The sequence below is a fragment of the Pygocentrus nattereri genome, chromosome 3 (assembly GCF_015220715.1).
Source record: "Pygocentrus nattereri isolate fPygNat1 chromosome 3, fPygNat1.pri, whole genome shotgun sequence".
Classification (NCBI taxonomy): domain Eukaryota; kingdom Metazoa; phylum Chordata; class Actinopteri; order Characiformes; family Serrasalmidae; genus Pygocentrus; species Pygocentrus nattereri.
Window position 1 is genome coordinate 21317043 of NC_051213.1, and position 12649 is coordinate 21329691.

The following is a 12649-nucleotide window of genomic DNA, read 5'->3' on the forward strand; positions in this document are numbered from 1 at the left end:
TCTCGTAAACTGTAGTATTACACAATATTTAAGACATACTTTTTTAAGACATGTACTTTGAACATGTACTTTCAATGTCATTATACATGGAATGAATTAGGATAGTTTGCATATCCCAGATGTAGAGCTGTTCATAGTGGTTCCTAATACAAATGTGTAACAATTTTATACATGTTAATATTTGATACCATTCATGCAGTGGTTTAGCTTTTATGATAATTTGGGCTCACATATCTGAAAACACAAACACTTCTTTGGTTAAATTCAAATGTGTTTGTGCCGCGCTGTTTTCTGATGGAAGCGGCTTCACCAAAATCAGTTTCAAGACCATAAACAGAAAACTGAAGGCTATAGTGGAAAAGGTCGCTAAGAGCATGAGGAAGAAGGAAGAACTAAAGACACAAAGGGGTACCCAACCTCCTCTGAATGACACTACAGCAAAATTAACAAAAGGGAGTTGATTAAAGGAGCATTAAACATAAGCATTTAGATCAAACAGTGATGAGATCCATGAGAAAAAACAGTGACTAATATCAGAAGTGCATTAAAGATCGTTAAGTAGTATTAAATGTTACAATGTATCATTGCATTAAGAAAAGCATGTCTCAGTTTTTCTCGATTTTTCCCCACTATTTTAACATGACAGTTGTCTATTACATTGTGTTAAAATTTCATGAGGATTGCAGCAATAGAAATGCTACAAAGACACTTGAAATAAAACCTCTACATTAACCTACAAGAAAAGTTGCCACCTCTTGTGAAGTTATTTTGGAGACACGTGTCTTTCTTTAAAAAGCAGCAATATATAATATTGTACTGCTATCATATTTTTTCATGCACAAGTTCTGTGAAACATCCCTTTTGCTTTATAACAGCAATAAATCAATAAAAGTTCATGAAAGAAAGGCTGATAGACAGTAGTTCTCAACAGTTGGAATATTTATCTGAGTGTTTAGTGTTTTACAGTGAGATATGCCTCATTGAAACGAATGGTCAATTAGTGCGTCACGTCTCCCTCTTAATTTCCCGGTTAAACGAGCAGTTCTTCCTCAATGAACTTTGTCATTTGTCACCTAACCAGAGATTTTGCATTTCCTCAAAACACACGTTTTAAGGTCATGCTGTATCAGAAGGTTCTATAGTTTTGAGTGGACTGTCCTCCAGAACATTAAACCAGAGTGTTTAACACTGCGGTAGAAGCAGGGCTGACTCCTTGTGTATAAATTTCATGAAGGATGGACCAAATACATGACCAAAAATGACTTGAGGGGGGAAAAAGTCTGGCTAAATTGATGTACATTGAAAGTAAAGTATGTTTTTTCTTCTTCTGTAAAGTTACCATTTTGGAGATACAAGGTTTTGTTTTCTGTCAACAGTGTTATATTTTGTTTTCAATGCGTATCATAATACCATATGTATCTGTTAATAATGGAATCATTAAACCATTACAAATGTGGGCAAGCTGAGGGAAACAGTGGCAGTAAAAACTCCTAAATGCTCAAAGGGGAACCCAAATATGAAGAAATTGGGCAAGCATTACAGGCATTCAGATCAAACTGCCACAACATAATAATGTCAGTGTGTCCCTGCTTAGTGATACTTCACCATTTATCTCCTACACTGTAGTCAATGCTGAAATGTCAGCATTATATTAAAATGCTACATATCACTGCTGTCGGAGCAAAACCTCGTATCTCCAAAATGGTAACTTTATAGGAGAAGAAAAAGAACGGCTTAACTTTTAATGTAAGTCAATGGAACCATACATTTTTCCATATCATTTTGGTCTGTTCATCATGAAATTTACACACAATGTAAAGGCCAACAGGTGCTTCCAAAATAATTAAAAAACTGAAAAATGGAGATACAAGGTTTTGTTCCGACAGCAGCGATATGCAACATATGTTATTCATAGAGCAACATTTTCAATGAGCAAGCTGAGGGAGTCTGCAGCAGGAAAAACTCCTAACCTAAGAGCATGAGAAAGAAGCACTGAAGGAACCACTCAAAAAAGGGAACCCCCAACCATCTGCTTGACACCACATAGCAAAATTATGATTAACAAATGAGAGTTATGATAAATATGATTAAGGAACTCTAATTAAGCATTAAAAAAAACATTTAGAACAAACAATAATGACCTTATTATATTATCTCATCATTATCTTGATTGAAGGTAATTTCATGGCATTATATGGCAGAATTCTTTAGAAGTCATTTTGTATATAAAAGAAAGTAAAGGTTTCAAACTAAATGCCCTATAAAGCATGAGATATGATCCTTATCCAGTAAGGGAAAGACAGACTGATAGACATCTGTTCTGAATGGCTGAAATATTAATCCAAGCGTGTGTTTTACAGTAATATATGCTGCCAAAACAGTGCTCAGTTAATGTGTCATCTCCCTTCTGTTTTAGTGAGCAGGTCACTCAGTGAACTTTGTCATTTCCTCCTACTAAAATGTTCCGCATTTCTTCAAATCAAGGCTCTTTAGGGCATGCTGTAGCTGTAGGGCTGAGTGGAGCATCTTCAGTTTCAGAACACTGGACATTTGGCTGAATCCCAGGAGGACTGAAACCTCCATAGGACCATCATGCTTAAAAAGAATGAACAGATCAATAAAAGCGTTTCCAGAAACCCTGCCCTGCTGAATGTCTCTGGCCAGATTCAGCAGCATTTCACCACTGCATGTTCCACCATTGCATGAATGTCCAGCACCTGGGTGCCCCCACTATGTTCATCTCTGCACTTTGCAGGATGTAACCTCAAGACACATATAACCAACATATATCTACCTATTACAGAAGATTAGCTCCACCCACTCATGAAGAAGTTATAGGGAATATTTCTGCCCAGTAATTTACCACCTCATTTTCAAAAAAGTTGGGACACTGAGCAAAATGTAAATAATAACAAAATTCAATGATGTGCAAATTATTTAAAACCTATATTTCATTGAAAATAGTAGAAAGACAACTCAAATGTTGATACTCAGAAATGTAATTGTTTTTTGAAAAATATATGCTCAATTTCAATTTGATGCTAACATTAAATTCCAAAAAAGTTAGGACGGGGGCATGTTTATCACTGTTTCATCACGTCTTCTTTTAACAACATTATGTAAGCATTTGGGAACTGCTGTAGTTCTGAAAGTGAATGTCTTCGCATTTTTGCTTAGCATATGATTTCAGCTGCTCAACAGTTCAGGGTCTCCTTTGCTGTATTTTTCATTTTTTTAATGTGTCAAATGTTTTCAGTGGTGACAGGTCTGGACTCCAGGCAGGACAGCTTAGCGTCTGGATTCTTTTAATACAGAGACATGTTTCTGTAAAACATGCAGAATGTGGTTTGACATTGTCCTGCTGAAATAATCAAGGCCTTCCCTGAAAAACATGTCATCTGGATGGCAGCATATGTTGTGAAAACATATATATCATTCAGTATTAATGGTGCCTTCACAGATGTGCCAGTCACTCATGCCATGTGCACTAATGAAGCCCTATACCATCATAAATGCTGGCTTTTGAACTGTTCACTGATAAGAAGCTAAGTGGCCTTTAGTCCAGAGGACAGTGTCTATGATTTCCAGAAAATAAATTCAAATGTTTATTTGATAGACCACAGAACACAATTCCACTTTACCTTAGTCCATTTAAAATAAGCTCAGGCCCAGAGAAGGGGAGCAGCATTCCTGGATCCTGTTTATGTATGATTTCCTCTTTGTGTTTAAGATTTTTAATTAGCATTTTTGAATGCAGCACCAAACTGTTTTCATAGACAGTGTTTTTCAGAGGTGTTTCTGAGCTCATGCAATGGTTTCCACTACAGAATCATGTCAGTTCTTAATGCAGTACCTTCTGAAGGTCCAAAGATCATGGCCAGAAAATACTAATGTTTGGCCTTGTCCCTTGCAAAGATTTCTCCAGATTCTGTGAATCTTTTAATGTTATTGTGTAACGTCTTTCACAGATTGGTGAACGCCTTCTCATCTTTACTTCTGAAAGACTTCTAAAAGCCTCTCTGGGATGCTTTTTCTATACCCAATCATGTACCTTACCTGTTGCCAATCAACCAAGTGTTTTTTTTTTAGCATTACACAACTTTACCAACCTTTCATTGCTCCCGTCCCAACTTTTTTGGAATGTGTTGCTGGCATCAAATTCAAAACAGGCATATATTTTTTCAGAAACTAAATTGTAAACTAAAGTTTAAATGATTTTCACATCAGTGCTTTTTGCTTTTATTTACATTTTTCACAGTGTCCCTGTGAAACTTTTTTGGAAATGGGGTTGTACATTTATCATAGTTAAAGGCAAAGAAAAAAATGGCGTCTTTAAGTCTAATGAATAAAAAAGGATGGGAAATGACTGTGTAACAACAAAATTTATTGAATTATACTAATGAATAATTATTCACAAATTATTATTATTTAATTATTATAACGCTGTCGCCTCACAGTGAGAAGGGCCTGGGTTCGGTTCCCCGGCTGGGTGACCGGGGTCCTCTCGTTGTGGAGTTTGCATGTTCTCCCCATGTCTGCGTGGGTTTCCTCTGGGTTCTCCGGTTTCCTCCCACAGTCCAAAGACATGCAGTCAGGCCAATTGGACATGCTGAATTGCCCCTGGGTGTGAGTGTGTGAGTGACTGTCTGTGTCTGTCTGTCTGCCCTGCGATGGACTGGTCACCTGTCCAGGGTATATCCTGCCTTCCGCCCGATAACTGCTGGGATAGGCTCTGCGACCCTGAGGGAGAAGCGGCTTGGAAAATGGATGGATGGATGGATTTATTATAAATGGAAAATTTTAGGACATCAATACTGATAAAAATGACTTATATAGACAGTTTGTTTTTGATCTAAACTGGTATATAATTACTTCAGTGTGAGCTCATTTTAAAATTCACTCAGGGTGAATAACAGTATTAATATGAACCCATCCTCCTCTGATGGACACTTATGAGAAAAATTACAATGGAGAAATCAGAGATTTAAGATTTAGTATTTAAAGAATTTGAAGATGGATTGAAAAGAAGCTTTGAAGCAGAGCAGTTCTCAAGAAAACCACTGTCATTAAATAGTACCTGAACTGTAGTAGATATTATATTGCAATTCTATGTTATTTCATTTAAACTTGAATGAGGGAAATTCCTGTGTAATCTCAATTATGTAGTAGTATAACTTTGAACCTCATAAAAATGTCCTGTAAAACATGTGACATGATCTCGAATCTGTCAGTGTAAGACATTTGAACTTTCAGCTGGGGAAGAGTTGGACTTGCTAATCAAGTGGTTGGGGAAAGCATCATCTGATCATTTCAAGAGGATACGCCTGGCACATATCAGTGATCCGAGCACAGCTCTTAAGAAGGATTGGGATAGGCTGAGTGAATGTTATGCTGCGCCAGAAGTGATCGAGAATTTTTAAAAGGCTAGACAGTTTCCTTAAATTGTGGGAGCTCGGAGATCTTTTAGTGGAATTGGGTCCTGGATTGGGTCCTTTTAGTTGGGCTGGGTCCTGGAGGGAGAAGTATGCTTCCGAGGAGCACACAAGCCAAGTCTGAACTCATTCAAGACCAGTGTCTTGCAAAATGGTCAAATGTCTTACCTCACATCATGTGACAGCTTCATTCGGTTGCATGAAACAATACACCACGGTGGGGAGAGACAAGGGATACAGAACTGGCACAGTGGAGCAGAGCACAAGACAGGACATATTGTGTTCAACCACACAGTGTATGATAACAAGCTGGCTCCATCTTATGAAGATGCAGTCTTTTTAAAGATTATGGATGCTGAGGTATACAGAGACAAGGCCAACAGCTGGGTTGCCCCACTTCACTTTAGAGAGCCTAGACAGTGGCTCCCTAATAACTGTGAGCAGGCTGTTACACGTCTCACCTCTCTATGTCGTACCCTGACTTGTAGGCCTGAAATGAAAGATCAGTTTGTGACATTCATGGGTAAGATTTTCAAGAATGGACATGCAGAGCAAGCATCACCTCTTGCAGAGAATGAAGAATGCTGGTATCTGCCATTTTTTGGAGTCTACCATCCCCAGAAACCTGAGCAGATTAGAGTGGTGTTTGACTCAAGTGCACGCCACCATGACATGTCCTTGAATGGTGTGCTGCTTACATGCCCAGATCTTAATAACAGTTAGCTGGGGGTTCTCATCTGTTTTAGGAAAGAGAAGGTAGCATTCACTGCCGACATTCAGCAAATGTTTCACTGTTTCCTAGTGAGGGAGGACCACAGTTATATCTGGTTCAGAGATAACAACTTTACGAAAGACATCATTGAGTACAGGATGAAAGTCCATGTTTTTGGCAGTAGACCTTTGCTGGCTGTTGCTGTTTATGGACTTAGGTGAGCTGCTGAAGCGGGAGAATGTGAACATGGTACAGATACACGCAAGTTCATTCAGAGGCATTTCTATGTAGATGACGGGCTCATGTCACTACCCTCGGATGAATAAGCCATTGATCTCCTCAATTGAACCAAAGCGTCCCTTGCTAAATCGAAGCTCCACCTCCACAAAATTGCTTGCAACAACCCAGCAGTCATGGAAGCCTTTCCCTCAGAAGACCATGCAAAAAGTATAAAAGATTTAGATTTCACTGGGGAGGCAGAGCCAACACAACGCAGCTTGGGACTTTGCTGGGAAACAGAATTGGATACCTTTACCTTCAGTGTGTCTGTCGGCGACAAGCCATTCACCTGGCGTGACGTTTTAGCTACAGTATACAGCCTCTTCGACCCCTTAGGATTTGTAGCTCCTGTTACTATACAGGGTCGGGCCCTTCTCTGAGAGCTGAGCAGCCACACTTGTGAGTGGGATGAGCCATTACCAGAGGAGAAACGCCAAGAATGGCTTGACTGGAGAGACTCACTTCAGGAACTGAGACATTTGCACATTCCACGTATGTACACTAACAGTTCCCTCTCTCAAGCAGCATCTACAGAGCTATGTGTGTTTTCTGATGCGTCCACTAAAGCTATTGCGGCTGTGGCTTACATAAGAGGGATCAGTGAAGATGGGAAAAGTGAAGTGAGCTTTGTCTTATGGAAATCCTGGCTGGCTCCCCAGTCTGAACCCACTATTCCTCGTCTTGAGTTATGCGCTGCGTTAATGGCAGTGGAAATGGCAGAACTTGTTCTCAGTGAAATGGACCTTCATCCAGATGCAGTGAAGTTCTGGTGTGACAGTAAGGTTGTCTTAGGCTATATTCACAGTCAGACTAGACGGTTCTATGTGTATGTGCACAACAGGGTTCAGCTTATCCGTCAGTGGTTCTATGTGCCATCTGAACAAAACCTGGCTGACTGTGTATCAAGATCTGTCCCTGTATCACATGTGTCACGCAACTAGTAATCAGTTAACCACTGATTGCTTTAAGAGATTCTCCACATGGAACTCGCTAGTCAACGCTGTGGCTTCTCTTATTCACATTGTTTGCTCTTATAAGAGAGCTGATTGGACTCTGAATGCTGAGGCTGGCACAGATACCTTAGACCCCACAAGCCTGAAGAGCTATCTCAGGCTTCAAACATCATTATCAAGTTGGTCCAGGCAGAGACTTGCATGGAGGAGTGTGCAGCACTTGCCGAAGGCAAGCCTGTTAACAAGAACAGCTCACTCTTTAAGCTGAATCCCAAAGTCAATGAAGACCTCATCAGGATTGGAGGACGACTTAGTAATGCGCAGCTGGAAAGCAGAGAGAAGAACCCACTCGGCCTTCCCAAGAATCATCATGTCTCATCCCTTCTAGTCCATCACTTTCATGAGAAGATAAAATGTCAGGGCCGCCATTTCAGTGAAGGAGCACTCAGAGCCGCAGGTCTGTGGATTCTTGGAGTGAAGAAACTCATCAGCTCCATCATACATAACTGTGTCATCTGCCGGAAATTCAGAGGTAAAATGATTCAGCAGCAAATGGCAGAACTGTCTCTTGAACGTGTCACTGAGGCTCCTCCATTTACATATGTGGGCATGGATGTTTTTGGCCCTTGGACAGTGACAGCTAGAAGGACCAGAGGAGGTCAAGCTGAATGCAAGTGCTGGGCAATGCTGTTCACCTGCATGAGCACGCGGGCGGTGCACATTTGAGGTTATACCATCTCTGGACACTTCAAGCTCTATTAATGCTATAAGAAGATTTTTCGCCTTGCGACGGCCTGCGAAACAGCTTAGATACAACTGTGGAACAAATTTTGTAGGAGCCTGCAAGGAGCTTGGATTTGTCAGAGAGAAATGGTGTCTGCATTCAAAGATATCTGAACGATCAAGGTTGTGGCTGGGAGTTCAATCCTCCTTGTGCCTCTCATATGGGAAGAGCCTGGAAAAGAATGATTGGAGTGGCTCACAGAATTCTCAACTTCACACTCAAGCAGAAGACTACTCTCACTCATGATGTTATGTGCACTGTGATGGCTGAAGTCACTGCAATTATGAATGCAAGGCCCCTTGTTCCCATCTCCACAGATCCTGACTCGCCCTTCTTCCTCACACCCGCCACGCTTCTCACCCAGAAGGTTGGTGCTTCATCTCCCCAAGGAAATTTTTGACAATGATCTGCATGGAAGCCAATGGAGGCAAGTTCAGGTTCTTGCAGAGATGTTTTGAGCAAGGTGGAGGAGAGTATTTCCCCACACTTCAGAGGTGAAGTAAATGGAATGAAAATCATCAAAGTCTCAAGAAAGGGGATGTTGTGCTGTTAAAAGATGATCAGGCAGCACGAAATATGTGGGCTATGGCAGTGGTTGAGTCAGTCTATCCCAGTGCCGATGGCAAAGTGCGCAAAGTGGAGTTCTGGATTGTGGATCAGGGTACTTCCAAGACACTACTGAGACCAGTGTCGCAGGTAATTTTTCTGTTTGGTAATGGGACTGCAAGTTGAGTTCATTTTAGTTTGAACTATGAAGAGCACAGCCAGAAATGAATACAAGCTCAGCTTACTCTGTTGTCATCCCCTTTTAATCTGGTTCTGGTTCTAACACCTTAACGAGAACAGTACAGTGACTTTGAAAGAGGGTTAATTATAGAGCATTGAGTGTATGAGAATCAGATGCTGTGTGTAGGTGAGTTAACTTTAGAGGTGATTTGTCTAGATGATTTTGTCTAGATATCCAGTGACACTGGACTGCAGATACACACAGTATGTATACAAGCTGACACAAAACCTTTTGTTTAAAGAAAACAGAATTGTTTTATTATAATACCCTAACTTCCGGCGCCGACGCGAGCGGCAGCCTTCCAGCAGCTCCGTGTAGCGGTTCACCTAAAGTGAACTTTTTTCATTCTTTACTTTCCTTGTTCGTCTCTTACTACGTTGTAGTTTGTGTTTTTATGTATCCCATGGATAGGGATTGCCAGAATCTGCATAAGGGCTGCAGAAACTTTGTTTACTCGAGGGAAGAACTTCTCGCGCTGAGAACAAAGAGCCGCGCCGGCGTGATGCACCCCATTCCAACGGAGCTGAGGCGCAGCTTCAGGGGCTGCAGAGCCGGGGCTAAGCTAAAGGCTAAACAACGGGAGAAATGCTGGAGATACAAGCCTTGTATTCCTGCAGTGGTGATGGGCAACGTGAACTCGCTGGTCAACAAGACGGACGAGCTTGCAGCATTAGTGAGGAACCAGAGGATCTACTGGGAATGCAGTCTCTTCTGCTTTACAGAGACTTGGCTAACCGCTAACATCCCTGACGCTAATGTAAACATCCCCGGATTCGTCACGGTGAGGGCGGACAGAGACTGCGTGCGCAGTGGCAAAGCTAAGGGCGGTGGGCTCGCTATCTTCATTAACAACAGATGGTGTAATCCTGGACATGTGACTGTTAAAGAGACTGTCTGCTGTCGGGATGTTGAACTGCTCGCGGTGAGTTTAAGACCATATTACATCCCGCGGGAGTTTTCACACGCCATTGTTGTTTGTGTGTACATGCCCCCCCAAGCGGACGCGGAGGTGGCGTGTGACGTCATACACGCGACCATCGCTAGGCTTCAGACACAACACCCGGATGCCTTCGTCGTGCTGTCTGGTGACTTCAACCACGTCACGCTGGACTCCACACTGACCTCATTCACCCAGTATGTGGACTGTCCCACCAGGAAAAACAGGACAATTGACCTCCTGTATGCTAACAACAGTGATGCATACACGGCCATCCCTCTGCCCCCACTTGGAAAATCTGACCACAATCTGGTTTTCCTGCAGCCTCGGTACAAACCCTGTGTGATGAGGCAACCATCAACAACACGCTCCTTCAGGAAGTGGTCTAAGGAGGCAGAGGAGACCCTGAGGGACTGCTTTGCATCCACAGACTGGAGTGTGCTGCATGACTCTCACAGCAAGGACATTGAGGGGGTAACAGACTGCACAACTGACTATCTGAACTTTTGCATGGACACTGTGGTTCCTGTAAGAACTGTTCGCTGCTTTCCTAATAACAAGCCCTGGATTACAAGTGACGTAAAGGACCTCTTAAACAAAAAGAAGAGGGCCTTTAAAGACAAGAACCAGGAGGAGCTGAGGAACGTTCAGCAGGAACTCAAGTCCTGCTTAAAGGAGGCTAAGGAGACCTACAGAAAGAAGGCTGAGCAGAAGTTACACGATAGCAACATGAAGGAGGTCTGGGACAGTATGAGGACAATCACAGGATGCAAGCCAAGGAGTGACAGTGTAACAGCTGGAGTGACAGTGTAACAGCTGGAGGTGTCAATCTCTTCTATAACTGGTTTGATTGTTCTGTTTCATCCTCATCTGCTTCTGTCTGCCCTGCCATCACAGCAACCTCAGCCTCTGCCCCTCCGGACACCTCACTCCCTCTTCTCAGTGCTGCACAGATCTCCCTCCCACAGACTGTCAGCACACCCAGTCCACCCCCCCTCACCCCCCCCCCCCCACTTCTCTGCAGACCAGGTCACAGGGGTGCTGAGGAGACTCCGCTCAAGGAAGACAGCTGGACCTGACAAGGTGACCCCGAGACTTCTTAAGGCTTGCGCCTCTGAACTTGGGTCACCCTTCTCGAACATCTTCAACATGAGCCTGCAGCTGGGGAGGATTCCCACACTGTGGAAAACCTCATGCCTGGTCCCTGTTCCCAAGAAACCTCACCCTAGTGAGCTCAACGACTACAGGCCAGTTGCGTTGACGTCCCACATTATGAAGACCATGGAGCGACTGCTTCTCCCTCTTCTCAGACCCCAGGTACAGCATGCACTGGACCCTCTCCAGTTTGCCTATCGGGAGAGGACGTGTCGAGGACGCCATCACCTACCTCCTCCACTGAACCTACTGTCATCTGGACAAGGGGAATAGTGCTGTGAGAATCATGTTTTTTGATTTCTCCAGTGCTTTTAATACCATCCAGCCCCCACTTCTCAGAGACAAGCTGGTGAAGATGCAGGTGGATCCTCACCTGGTGCATTGGATCACGGACTATCTCACCTGCAGACCACAGTATGTGAGGCTGACTGACGGTACATCTGAGACTGTTGTCAGCAGCACTGGAGCACCACAGGGGACTGTGCTCTCCCCCTTCCTCTTCACTCTCTACACATCAGACTTCCAGTACAACTCTGAGATGTGCCATCTGCAGAAATTCTCGGATGACACTGCCATCATTGGATGTGTCAAGGGTGGTCAGGAGGAGGAGTACAGGAGACAGGTGGAGGAATTTGTTGCTTGGTGTCGACTGAACCAACTGCAGTTGAACATATCCAAGACCAAGGAGTTGGTGGTGGACTTCCGTAGGTCTGGACTACCCCTGCAGCCAGTCTCCATTGAGGGGGTTGATGTGGAGACGGTCAAGACCTACAAGTACCTTGGTCTGCATCTGGACAACAAACTGGACTGGTCAACAAACACGGACACGTTGTACAGGAAAGGACAGAGTCGGCTCTATTTCCTGAGGAGACTGCGGTCCTTTAACATCTGTAAGAAGCTTCTGCAGATGTTCTACCACTCAATCATGGCCAGCATTCTCTTCTACGCTGTGGTTCAAATCAAATCAAATCAAATCAAATCAAATCAAATCAAATCAAATCAAATCAAATCAAATCAAATCAAATCAAATCAAATCAAATCGTTTGCTGGGGAGGCAACATGAAGAGATGCATCAAGGCTGGACAAGCTGGTCAGGAGGGCCGGGGCAGTGGTGGGAGTGGAGCTGGACATTCTGGTTACAATAGCAGATAGGAGGACTTTGGATAAACTGCTTTCTATCATGAACAATGATAGTCACCCACTTCACACCATCATCATGAAACAGAGGAGTGTGTTCAGTGGCAGACTGCTGTCACAGAGCTGCACAACAGACAGACTCAGAAGATCATTCATTTCGAGAGCCATCAGACTCTTCACTTCCTCCCATCGGGGACGGGATGCTGCTGCTGACTGAGTTTATCCCAGTCACACTACATGGACATTATTCAACTACTCAACCGCTTAATTATTTATTCACAATTACACTTCCCCAACCTCTCTTACACTCAAGTACATTTAATCATTTCAATTCACTTTACAGAACTATATTTTTTACATGTACATATTAATAATTCTATGGCACATCAGTCACTTTTATAACCAATCCATCCATCCATCCATCCATCCATCCATCCATCCATCCATCCATCCATCCATCTATCTATCTATCT